The 13,514-nt window shown below is 32.6% G+C and overlaps 1 protein-coding gene across 3 annotated transcripts in view; it reads right to left on the bottom strand.

Moving 5' to 3' along the window:
* Positions 1 to 13,514, bottom strand: part of LOC106787683 (polypeptide N-acetylgalactosaminyltransferase 2) — a 97,010-nt gene that overhangs the window by 32,924 nt on the left and 50,572 nt on the right. The gene's annotated exons all lie outside the window — the stretch shown is intronic.

The following is a 13,514-nucleotide window of genomic DNA, read 5'->3' as shown; positions in this document are numbered from 1 at the left end:
TTTGGTTTCTTTATAAATTCTTGTCGAAAAAAAAACACACGAAGTTTCTCTCCTTTGAAGGATTCACTTGTGTTAGTTCGAAATAAACTCTACTCATCCATAATGTATCGAGTACTTTCTCTAACCGTGCTATATACAGTAACGCCATTTCATGCATTTTCTTCATAATTTTCTACCTGTAAATTAAACCTGTAAAATGTCTACGGCGAATTTGTAACTGCAAACTCGAAAAAAAAAACAAAAAAGAAAATAGAAAAAATATATTTAAAGTTTCCACGTTGTAACGAACCCTTCCTTCCGCCAAGGTAAGAAGAAAACTTTGCGACTTATTTTTCTTTTTTTTTGTCAACTCGTATAAAATGATACGAGGGGAAGTTCAAAGAAGAACTTCAAAATCGTCCAATAAAGTGCAAAACTATCCTCTCTCGAACTCCTATAAAATGTTATTTCTCTCTCTCTCTCTCTCTCTCTCTCTGCGAATTATAGAAACGATTGACGTTATTTTTATGATAATTGTTCCCACACCCTACATCTCTATTTCATTATCGTCGTTATACCGTGTCCCGAGTACTTATACACACACTTACAAACTCACACATAAAATATAATTCGTATTCGCATATAGGACTTTTGTGTTCATTAATTGCAAAAGTTAAGAAAGTTTAAACCTTTTGACTTTCGCGTATACCGTATTATAGAATATATTCGCGAACGAATAAATGATCATCATACTTTAAACGTTTGCGAAAGTTTTTCGACAAAAAAGGGAAAGAAAAAGTAAACAAGAAAATGCATCATTTATTAACAACGAAACTTTCTCTCTCCCTTTAGTTTTCAACACATTCAAAAAGACATTCGTTTAGTTCGAATACGAAAAAAAAAAACAGAAAAAGAACAAAAAGGGACATTCGGCATCTCTTTTATCGGATAAAATAAACCGCTGCCCTTCTCGAGTACGTCACTAGAGAATGAATGGTCGTTTGGGAACGAGTAAGTGCCTAACCGAGGGAGTATATCGTTGGAAGAGGCTGAAACTTGATTGAGAATTATTGTCAGAGAAGCATCGAATCTCTCTTGCACCGTTAATATCAGTTACCCTAAAGAATACCGTATAATAAACTTCATTGATATCAGTTGTTTTTCAATTAGATTAAATTTTCTTGAAATATAATACACAATTAAATTGATTTTATCATTAGTGCAAAATTCGTTTTACAGATTTTTATTTTATATAATTGTGTACCGTTTATTTAGAAAGTGATGTAAGTCTATTTTCTGTTGTTTTGAAAAACTTGAAGGTTTGCATATTGGTTAATTTAAGAATATTCATTAATTATATCAAGTTCAATAATGTTTCTATTATATTTATGTAATTTGATTATATACACATTACTTTTAGGATAATTTAACTAAAATAATGTATATTTATAGGCTGCAAATGGACTTACACAACTTTCTAAATAAACGGTCCATTATTATAATAAGATAATTGAATTATAAAATATAAAATGATTGGGCTAGAATTTACCGTATAATATTTGTCTATCGAATATCAAGATCTAAGAAAATTCTGTATAGATATTCGATCGGTTGTAACGTCGATTTCGAAGTGCAACGCGATTTGTAATGTTCGTCACGTATATCCCAGGTATTGATAACACCAACACGAATTTACTCGCGTACAACTATACGTAGCACACTTCCTGTATCGCAGGATGGTATCAAATATTCAACGACCAACGTAGGTCAACCACGAGGTCTCTTCGGCTTTTCGATGGATTTTAAGCGTATCCATTCGACCGCTGATGCGAGAATACAAATTTCAGAACATTTCACGCTTGGACAAACACCGAAATGCATTTGAGCGTATCACTAATTGTAAGCTAATTATGTTGCTAATGAGGAGAATAAATTCTATCCTCAATATGCTTCGTTAACCTGGATCCATCTTTAAGACGAATAGCAAGCAGGATATACGCCAGAGAAGATCGTTACACCGTACAATCATTAATTTTCCACTTTTAATCGTTTTCCTCTAACGCTTTATGCTTTATCGTGTCACCGACACTCGATTTTTTATTAACGTTTCCTTTAAGAGTCTTTTTTTCGGATTTTAGTATCTCTGGAATACGAAAGAAATGTTCTTTTCGTAAAATATATACCTAACATCAAATTTAAATTACAGATTTTCTTTTTTATCCTTTAATTGAAAATATAATAGATAATAAAATACTTTATTGACGTATTCAATTGAACAAATTGTTAATAAATTATTGCAATATAACGCACTGTTAAACAACTCGTTCTATCTTCTTATTAAATTTTGTAAAAACTTGCTGACAAAAATAAGTTCCATTTAGGATTCTTTAGATGCTTCGTGCTAGACGATGAGACGATATTTCATCGCTTTCTCTGGTCGATGTAATATTGTTGTCCTTCGAGATACTAAGAGGTATGCTTTTATACATATATATATATATATAAGCTATGCTCGAAATTTTCATCACTTCGTTTTAGACTTGTCGGATTGTTGAGTTTATATTAACTTCACTGACAGGACATTAAAGTGAATTTTTCTTTCGTTGAATATTCCTTGTCTTTTCTTTTTTTTTCCTTCTCAACATTTTCTTTCTCTCGCGAGTTTATGTCACGATACCTTTTCTAATTTCCTCGGGGAAGATAAATTTAGTTTATTCGTAAAATGAAACTCGTATTCCATATGTATTTATAATATAACGAATATATTCTAACAAAAGTATTATCTTTTCTATTCATTCTCATATTTCGTATAGATCATATTTTTATATTAACGAAAAATATTATTATAAAGGATTTTATTGAGCAAGCTCTTTAAAATAATATTTCTTTTATCTCTTTATGATTTTTCGTTTTTATGATACATATATTTGCAATTGATAATTGATAATTTTCAAAAAAACACGTGTTATTCACGTAAGTTAACCATATGAAGTATAATATAATATAAATAAGTGTCTTTTTGAGATCTAATAATCTATGTAGGTCACTGTGTGAATGTCTTTGTCTGAAAAAAATTATATAGGTCAGTAGATCAATGTAAACAACCATTATTTATATAAGAATATTTCCGAAACTAAAGAGTCGCATAAGTTTCCAACAATATTTATTTTAAAAAGAATATATTTTCCTTTCTATTTTTATAATACATTAATAACAATATGAATGAACATGTAAATGTATGAATGTAAAGGAAGGTATGTAACTACTTTAGAATAGTATCATGGAATGTAACTACAGAAAAATATTATTTTCCGTAGATCATTTGAAAAAAAAAAAAAGTCATAAACTTTTTAATAAATTGTAGGAATTCTCGTTTGTGATTTACGTTAGAAATAAAAGTAGAAACATGAAATAAGAAAGGAAGCAAGAAAGAAATAGAAATTCATTCGTCTCCCTTTTCGTTTTTCCACTTGTTTTCTACTTTTCGAGGATCTTTCTATGGGAGTTCTGGTGCACACAGAATCTAAGGTAGTCGAAGAAGTAAAGGAGGAGGAACAGGAGGAGGAACAGGAGGAGGAACAGGAGGAGGAAGATCGTTTTCGATTCATGGTCCGCACACTCTGGTATTTTCTTAATACACAACCGACACCTGAAGTATTGCAGGGGTGGAAATAATTGAAACTGTGGGTAGATGGAGTAGAGGAGTCACCGAGTAAAAGAATATACTTTTCAAGAGAATATATTGGATTTCACAGTAGTCGCAATGCGAGAGGCACGTTACACGGAATAAATTACCGACATGCGATTTTATTTTCTTCTTTTTTGTTCTTTCTTTTTTAGTAGTCATGCTTTTATCTCAACGTCGAGGTTCGTTCTCCCGTTTCTCGGAATATCGGTAATGTAAATGTAAAATATTCAATTTGAAATAACATCTGGTGTCTCGCGTAATAAAATCGAACGTTTCCATTATCTAAATCTTTTTTGAAACGAGAAAAAATAAGGAAGAGTTTCTATATATCCCAATTGCATTGCTTTGGTAAAGGTAGTCATTAGAAATCACTTTAAAGGTCAAAGGAATGGACGTTGTCGAAAAGCTAGCAAGCTTGCAAGCAAGGAAGCAAGTATCAGAGAGAGTGGAGCTTTTAGGTGACAGAAGGACACTTAAAAGCTTCGTCGAGAAATGATCTATAGATTTATCGAGAATTGGCTGACGGTAACTATGGATCCAGAATAGACGAACCTTTTAAATCAAAAACGAGATCCTTGTATTCAGAAGAATAAAGTACTCTTTCAAATTTATCCATTTATTTTAATAAATATACTTAAATATAATTCAAATAAATAATCGATGAATAACCATTTAAGGGAAGAAAATTGTAAAGACTTATGAAGTAAAGAACCAATAACAAAGGGTAAGAACAAGACTAACATAAATGATTTCTATGATTCGTATCCCTTGTATAGGCATCGGGATGACTATGTATTTCGTATTCTCCGTTTTACTATGAACGATCGTGAAATACCCCTCCCTCCCTCCCACCCTCCTACCATTCTCAGAATCCTAGTACGGAAAGCTTCTGGACTGTCTGGAGAGTATAATGGAACTTCCTGACATTTCGAAAGCATGGTGTGTTCGGCCTTTGTTCCAGACGTAAGAGAATGTCATCCCTTATTGCGACTACCCTTCGGCATCGGCCATTTCCTCTCGCGAGAGAACAAATCGAACAAATCTCTCTCTCTCTCTCTCTCTCTCTCTCTCTCTCTCTTTCTTGCTTTCTCGTTTTCTCTCTTCGATCGAATGCGACTTTGGTATGAGAAAGAGGGGTGGATTCCATCCCGAACGTTATCGGAATGCAAGAATTTATTCCCGAACGAAGGAACGAACGAATTTCATCGAGTGTTAGCTGGACATTTTCTCTCTTTAACCGAACTAATCGGTCGCTTCTTAACGCTGACAAAGCGAACACGATAGGACACGACAGGACACGACGTTGTCTAATTTCTATTCCTCCTTTTCCTAGGATTGTCATTGTCATTGTCTATCGTTGAAAGGTTTAATCGAATTTAAACTGTCAAGATTGTCGACATCATTCGAAAACGTATTTTTAATCAATTTCTACATTTACTTCTTTAAAGTGTATGATTTTCACTACTTTTCTTAATTAACAATATCAAATTTCTTCCCTATAAGATACTTAATGAATGTAAAGTTACGTGAATAAAAGACAAAGGATTAAATATAAATTCGAAAGAAAAATTAAATAAATCCTGCTTATGGATTAGTAATTTGACGCAACGAAGAAATTTATGCATTACAGTAATATAATCAATTTTTACATCTTTAATTATCTTATGGCATTTAAATAGATTTAAAGATTAATGTTACACTTTATATTGAGTTCAGGGTTAACATACATTATATTTATTTGTTAATTTAAACAATACTTTGATTTTGAATATTTTCTAAATGTTTAAAATAACTAACTAAGTATTATGTTCAATTGATGAAAATGTTACTTTAAAAATAAAGTATAAATTTTGTGGAAAAATCTTTTAAACGTCGTTCCACTTTTCTCAAAGTCAGACTAGGTAATCAAAATTTAAAGGAGGAAGAGAAGGAAGATGTAGAATGAGATTCGGGAGGGGTATGGTAAAGTTATTTCGCGAAATGACGATTCCAAGTGGCACGCGAATACGCGTCTGTACACATTGATATTATCCTCGAGGGATTAATTAAGCCGTGGTTGCTGCTTCTCGCGAGAGGCACTCTTGCGAAATAATTCCTTCGGATGTATTAAAAAAAGAAAAGCAAAAAAAAAGCTTCTATTGTGTCTCACGCGTACTTGTCACGTTGTTAAATACAAATTCATTTATAGAAATGAATTGTGTACAGAGTGGATCTGTTGAAAATATTTCTATTACCAATCAATTTGCAAAAACCAATAAAAAAAAAACGACCGGGACAACTCAAATTGCAATTTCTCGCGTATTTTGTTATTTTTAAATTAACTTTTTTCCGAATTCACCGACTAGAACATTTTTCTAAAAAAGCAAATAGCTTTTTAAGCATTTTCCTTTGCTTAGAATGAGCCCTTTAAATGCATTACGAGAATTACTATTTGGTTATTATTAATCCTTATGTGTTTTTAAGTATCATCATGATTTTAAAACTAACTTTATTCGATTTTTATCAATCTGGAACAAATCACGTTTTATTAGATAAAAATAGAAGGAGGGCTTTGTTGATAAGCACGTAGCATTAGAAAAAGAAATCCCCACCTTTTTCTATTCTGAGAAATTTCTACTTTCTTGCATGGAAATCGATAAAACGGCTACCAAAGAATGCGACTTCTTTTACACTCGGCTTAAGCCCTTCGACTTTTCTTCTTCTTTCTTTCTTTCATTCTTTCTTTCTCTTACCCTTTTCTTATTTTTCATTGTCTCCTTTGAAAGAGAAAAAAGAAGGAAGAAAGATTCAAGACGCGCGACTTCTATGAATCCAAACTGCGAAACTCGCGTTGCATACTCGTTTTATATTCTGCGATTTGAATCTACCCTTCGATTCTTTTCAATTCCCTTTGTCCCTTCTTCTTGCCAACCCTTCTCCTCGATCTAATATTGTTCAAAATTGTTGATTTAAAAAAAGAAACAAAATAAATAATAATATTATATTAAATCTATGTATAAATTAAAATAATTACTTATATTTTTATAAATAGTTATTATTATTATATGTAGATGTAAAGAATAATAATGGAGAAAGTGTTAGGATCAAAATCATAAACGAATCATAAATAATGTAACATAGTAGAGTCGATGGTACGTTGTCAAAGTTTTTCCCTTTTAATAGGATTCCGTGAATACCGATCTACGATCCTGTCCGCAATGTCGTTAAGCGGGTGGGGTGATACTGCATCCGTGGTTGCTGATGCAAGGGGGTTGATAGGGGTCGATAGGGGTGAAACGATAGTGGGGGTTTGTTCTCCATTGGATGGCTGGAGAAACCTCGGCAGGGGTTGCGCCATTGTTCCGAAATAATCGGAGACAACGAGGTGAACTAGGAAGACTATTTGATTTGAAGTACTGGTTCGAATGAAATGAAGCGAATCACGAAACGATATGTCGTTTTGAAAGAAAAGCAAATCTGTCAAATTTATTTCTCATCATGGAGGTATACAAAACTCGCACGATTATCTTTCAATTGCAATGATTATTTTAAATTTAATTTTATAATCAATTGAATTATGGATATTATATTAATAACGAATAATGTATATCTATATAAACGTGACAAACAAACAAAAACAAAACAAAAAGAGCAACGAATGCAACTATCGAATGGGATTGATTCGAAAAACGATAGAAAAAAAAGAAAAAAGAAGGAAAAAAAAGGTAGATATTTTGTTGTATTCGTAGGACGAGACTAGGTGCGCACGTGCACGTTCGATTGTTTCGAAATAATCGGAGACAACGAAGCTACCGTTCGAAATGGAGCGCGTTCTGAAACGTACGGGGGCCACGATAACAACGTGTGCCTTTTATCCCATCGGAGTTGTTCGCGCAAAAGCTACGATATCCGGATAATCCGTTCGATGCATGCACGTTAGCCTCCCCCCTGCTCCGGGGGGCAGGGCTGCTGAATGGGGGAAAAAAAAAAAAAGATGCACATGAGAAACCGGTGAAAATTTTCGCCTGGCTATGCGTGTTTTTCGCAAATAGCTACGTATCCGGTGAATGCACACGAAAAACGTAGAACTGTTCTATCTTTTTATCTCGTTTCCGATGGATCCTGACTTTTGTCTTTTCTCACCTATCTCCCTCTCTCTCTTTTCTATTTTCTATTTTTTATTCTTTCGGGGAATCAACTTTTCATCCAGATTCGACGCTTCTCCCAATGTATGAGCCGTTTATTCTGAAAGTGGCCTAAATCCATTTATACTTAAATTGAGATATTTAAAGGGTTCAATACAATTAAAAATATACGTACAGAATACCAATGAGTTATGCTATTTAAGTAGCAGTAATTTAAGTCTAAATAGACTTAGGCTACTATTATTCAACTAATTCTGAAAACTTATGTGTCCAGAATTACCGAATTTACTCAGGAATATAAATAATCTTAAATGCTTTATTGATAGATAATTTGAAGTTGTACATGTAACCATTTGTAATCGAAAATAATTGACAAATGGTGTGAATTAGGCCACTTTCAAAATAAACGGCTCGTATATTTGAATTACGATACACGTAACTTGTCCATATATCCTGAATTTTTATTCAAGGTGGATGCATCCAGAATTTTTTGTTATTTGTGTTAAAAAATAAAAAGTAAACAAGAAACATATATATCTATCTATCTATCTCTGAGAATAACATTGCAGATTTAGTAGAATTTTCTATGTATCTAGCTAGAATGTTGCACTGTTTTAGGCAAAGTTTAGATTCACCAATGGTACCTATATTGTTACGAACCGTGGAAATTTCTCCTCTGAGTTTCAGCCGATCGATCAAAATGATCTGTTTCGCTTCATCAAACTGTCGCTACGCATACAACCTCGCGGCTTAATCTCTATGTGTATATCAAGCAACGTCAGACCTATTTGCCGATGTCAATGGCTTACAATCGGTTTTGCGTTAGCCGACATCGACATAGCTAGAGGATTAAGAAGCTTTTGAGATTAAATCGAATCCGTTCCTTTAGAATAATTCTTATTTCAATCCAATATATCCGTCGAATTTCATATCGCAATTTTCAATTTTAACTGATCAAATTAAAATCTGACTAATAATTTCTAAATTCAAACGCTAACTTGAAATATTATTTGCAAATGAAAAAAAACAAATCATCATATCATCATCGCGTCATATCAAAAGTTAAAAAAATTTCGCTATAGATTTTTTGTTACGATATATGTAACAGTGAATAAAATAGTGATCGACGGATTTGACGGAATAAAAAAAATATTTCGAAGCAATCAAGCGTAAGCCATGCATTGCATAACTTTAGCAGAATAAATCGTTTCATTTCGAAAAGATCAAAGTACGATCCCTTTCGAAAGCAGCAAAACTTGTTTTTATTCGACTCTCTTTCTCTCTTGATTTTGATTTTTTTTTTTTTAATTGCAGTCGCATCGATTCGTTCGTTAAAAAAAAATAGTCCGCGCAATTTTACAATAGCTGAATGTAGGATCGCGAGCAATTTAACGGACGGCAGGATATTCGTTTTTTTTTTTTTTCTTTTCACCTTGTGCCATGGTTCTTTTTCTCCCTCGAGGAAAATCGGTGGTTAGGTTAAGCCGTAACAGAGCCGCGTGAATGCGGCCATTGTCTTTCGTAGAGCGTGAAGAGGAAAAACGAGAGTTGAAACGAAAATCGGAGAGAAATAACCGAAGAAAGAAAGAGAGAGAGAGAGAGAAATGGATTGAAGATCTGTGTTACAAAACCAAGGACGTGTTACTTGAACCGTGATTTCATGAAATAACTTCGTTAAAATAGTTTTCGATCTTCCTTGCTTCCGTTAACAACGTCAACGATGATTCTGAATGCCGAACAAACCGTGAAAATTCGAAACGAACGAACAAACGAATAAAATCGATCGATTGTATAGGGGATATTATTTGACATTTGATTTATATTTAATTGAATTTTTTTCCCCTTTGTTCTGTTTTTTGTTTCCCTCCCCATTAATTTATCTTTCCTCTTTCCTTTCCACACAACCACGATATATTATAATAATTGTATTATAAAGCTTACCGAAAAAAAAAAAGAAATAATTTGAACAATCATTTCCACTACACAACCACAATCGTAGCATTGTTTTCCATAAATGCTTGTGCCAATTTGCGATTAGTAGGGGGATGCACCGGAGAGTATAAGCAAGAGTATGCGCTGAGCAATTTAGTTGAATGTACCGTTGAATGTTGTTCCAACTTGTGTTACATACCGCAGAATCGTGCACGTCGATCAATGTCTCTAACAATGAACGAACTGGAAACCATCGATGCGCTGCAAATGGTTTGTACCATTTAAAAAAAAAAAAACAAAAAGAAAAAGGTACAAGAAAATAGGAAGAAAAAATTAATTGTTCAGATAAATGTGTGTGCACACTTTGAAGTAGATAATATTTCGCAAGGATTTATTCTTGAGCAAGCAACAACGCGATTAAAATGCACGAAACAACGATATCGTTTTATAAAACGTAGAAAAATTCATGAAATTCAACTTGGCACGACGAGTCGATGAAAAACACGTGTTTTTAATAGATGCATCATGTAAGAGTAGGTGGTGTATATCGTTGGCCTATATAAATTCTTTAAATTCTTCTCGATGTTCAACGCACTTTGTTGATATAGGTCGTATACATTCTTCATTTTTGTTAAAGTTGATATAACAATATAAAAATTCGATGAATAATCTTTGACATATCTTTTCTAATTTATACAATGTTATTATAACTAATTAATTGTTTCTCTCGTCCAAAAATAAAATTATTAATAAATAAGTATATTCAAAAGAACTAGAACTTCGTTTTGATTAATTGGACATTCATTTTTTAAGCAGACATACATTCTTGTAATATTCAAAAAACTACACATCTAAATTTTTTTGTAAATGCAATTTAATCTGATACAATACAATACAATAAATGATGTTCGCTGCTTGATGGCTAAACGAAGACTAACTTTTAGATCTTTGTTATTTTTCAACTGTTACCAACTATATATTGTTTTATTTCATATCCCCTTTGTCTAATTTCTATTTGATATTATCGAGACGATTAAAAAATTATTCGCGTGTTTGCATCACGAAATGATACGTGTGTCGAATGGTACTCGAGAGAAATTCTGTTAATTGAACGAACGGTCAAGCGGCTACTGCATCTATCTATCGGACATTCGAATAATTCAGGAACCAATTTTAATCAAATTACAAGCTTGTGACTGGTCCTTTTAGTCCTGTATAAGATCTCATTTCGATCGGAAATGTCGAAAATCGATCGATCGAGGTTTCTCAAAAGGATTAGTTAACTTTTACAAGTCGATGAAGAAGATGAAGAAGAGAAAATGGGGGAGAAAAAAAAGCAAAGGGGGAACTTGTGGACTAATTAAAAATTCAAGCGTAACGAATGGAAAGGCAACTTTCCAAGGAAGAAAAAAAAAAAGGCGCTTGAAAAGTATCGATTTTTAATTAGCGACTAATCGGCACGCCTTTTTTCATCTTGCGAATAAAAATATTGCGCTGGTCGTGCCTTCTACTTCAATGATTTCTACCTTTTTATGATTCTTCTCGACGAATCAACATTTCGTAACGATACTTCGCGTTGTATTTATTACGATGTCCACAAGTGAGTCAATTAATTAATTAATTAAAAATATCTCTGGGGGGAACATTTGCGCGAATCTTCGTCAGAAAATATTTGTTCTTTTTTATTTTTATTTTTTTATTTTTTTAAATGTACTCCTTCTTTAAATGCTAAGCCGAAATGCTTGTGATTCAAGCGGCAAACTTAAAAAGTAACCGACGAAAAAGATAACACCGTGAAGCAACTTTAGAGACGTGCTCGAATTTACAAAATGTTCGAGTAGCGATCGTAAAAGTAGACGTAAAAAGACGACGGAAATAAAATGACCAAAAAAATATATATATATATAGATATATGTATGCATTTAATATATAAATTTTTTATTATTTTCTTTTTACCATTTCGGGCAAAGAAAACATTGCAAAGTAAAACGAAAAAAAAAGGGAGAAAAATAAAAGTAATTAGGTGAGGCTATCTTTCGCTAAACTACTTTTTCTTTTATTATATTTTTTTTAAACCAAGAAAACGAGAAAATTAAAATTACAAAGGGTTAAAGTTTTGTAGGAGCTATTATGATGTCGTAATTTATAGTAAGTTTAGGAGAAAAAAAAATTTTTTTTAATAAAATAGAGTAAAATCCATCAACTGGTTCGAATTATAAATTCCTTACTTAATCTCTCTTTAAATTTATCGCTTTAGCCGGTGAAAAATTTCTACACCCCCCAAAAAAAAATTAATCTAACGTAGAATTTTGTCAAGATTATCGCGTACATATTATTTGATCAGATATAAAATCTCTCTTTGCAAAAGGGGATGATAGATCGTTGAAGAAAACTCTTTCGGTTTTTAATTGAAAAAAACTTGCAAAAAATAAAGCAAAAAATTTAGTAGAAAAATAAAAAAAGGAAAGGAAAAATATAGTTACGTCGAATGGTATACTTTAATGGGGTTTGGCATTGAACACGTAATTGTTGAAATAATTCATAAAAGTTGACGTGCATCGAGAACTCGATGAATAATTCTCAACCTGATGCTTATCGAAATTTAACCCCCTTCCCCTCCCACTCCCATCCCTCCCCACCTCCAATCTTTTTCCCTAAAAAGAGAACAATTAATAATTCTTTCTTGACGCGATCAAAGTTACGATCTAAAATTACAACAAAGTAAGTAAGCATTCTCAACACGAAAGGTAGATTAGCTCATTGTGTCGAGATTCATCGTTGAAAGAAAATGGAAAGTCACGGAAGATCATTAGAGTAAGATTACATGCAAGATAGCGAGTTTCTTTCGGTTGGCTTATAAATAAGTGCCGAGAGTAACTTTCTCTAAAATATGTTGTGAATTTCGAGTCGAAGAAGAACGAGATTAGAATGTTTAGAAGACATTTTATATGAAATTATCTTTATTTTAACGTTAACGGACGAACGCAATAAAGCAAGCTTTACTTTCTACGAAAGAATTCGAGCCATTGGGATCAGCCTTGTAGGTATGTATGTATTTATGTATGTATGTAAGGTAGAAACGTAATTATTTTCTTTCACGTGTGTTTATGTTAAACAGAAGTAAGTATAAGAAACGTCATGCATACTAATCACGACTATCGGATCGTTTTCGTTCGAATATGTCGAATTAGAATGTTCCCCAATATGGTGAAACATAAAGTAGATATGGTAAAAATAACGAATCTACTCAGACGACTACTACTATTATTATCATACACGTCTTTCCACAAATTCCCCCTTCGTTTAATCGTCACGCATAAATTACTGTCAATAAAGAATCAGTTTCTGTTACTTTCTGATGAATCTTTTTCTAATTCTACTTGTCTCCAGTACAAATTTACGATCAAATTAAGCAAATTAAGTTACGCGTGTTACGTAGGAAAACGTAATGAATAATAATGAGAAGAAAAAAAGAGAAGGAAAAAAAAAATAAGGGGAAACATAGATACGGGATAGATAGAATGAAAGAGAATGAGCGAAAGCAACAACGGGGAGAGGGTTAATGAAATTTTCAAGGTAACGAACACTTCTATAATATCTACTCGTAACTTTTATAAGTGGATCCTAAACAGAATGTGGAAAATGGAAAAAAAGGAAAGAGATAGTCACGCTAAAGTTTCTTATTGAAATGAAATGAAATTTTTGACGATCCTCTTCCAAGTCTCATTTTTCGGATCTTTCGTGAACGAGATAGACATTTTTTTTTTAAATTTTACGTGACAATTCTTGAC

The sequence above is a fragment of the Polistes canadensis genome, unplaced genomic scaffold, assembly GCF_001313835.1.
Source record: "Polistes canadensis isolate GaletaPanama2010 unplaced genomic scaffold, ASM131383v1 scaffold_110, whole genome shotgun sequence".
Classification (NCBI taxonomy): Eukaryota; Metazoa; Arthropoda; class Insecta; order Hymenoptera; family Vespidae; genus Polistes; species Polistes canadensis.
Note: the sequence above shows the minus strand (reverse complement) of the source record. Positions and strands in the feature narration are given on the sequence as shown.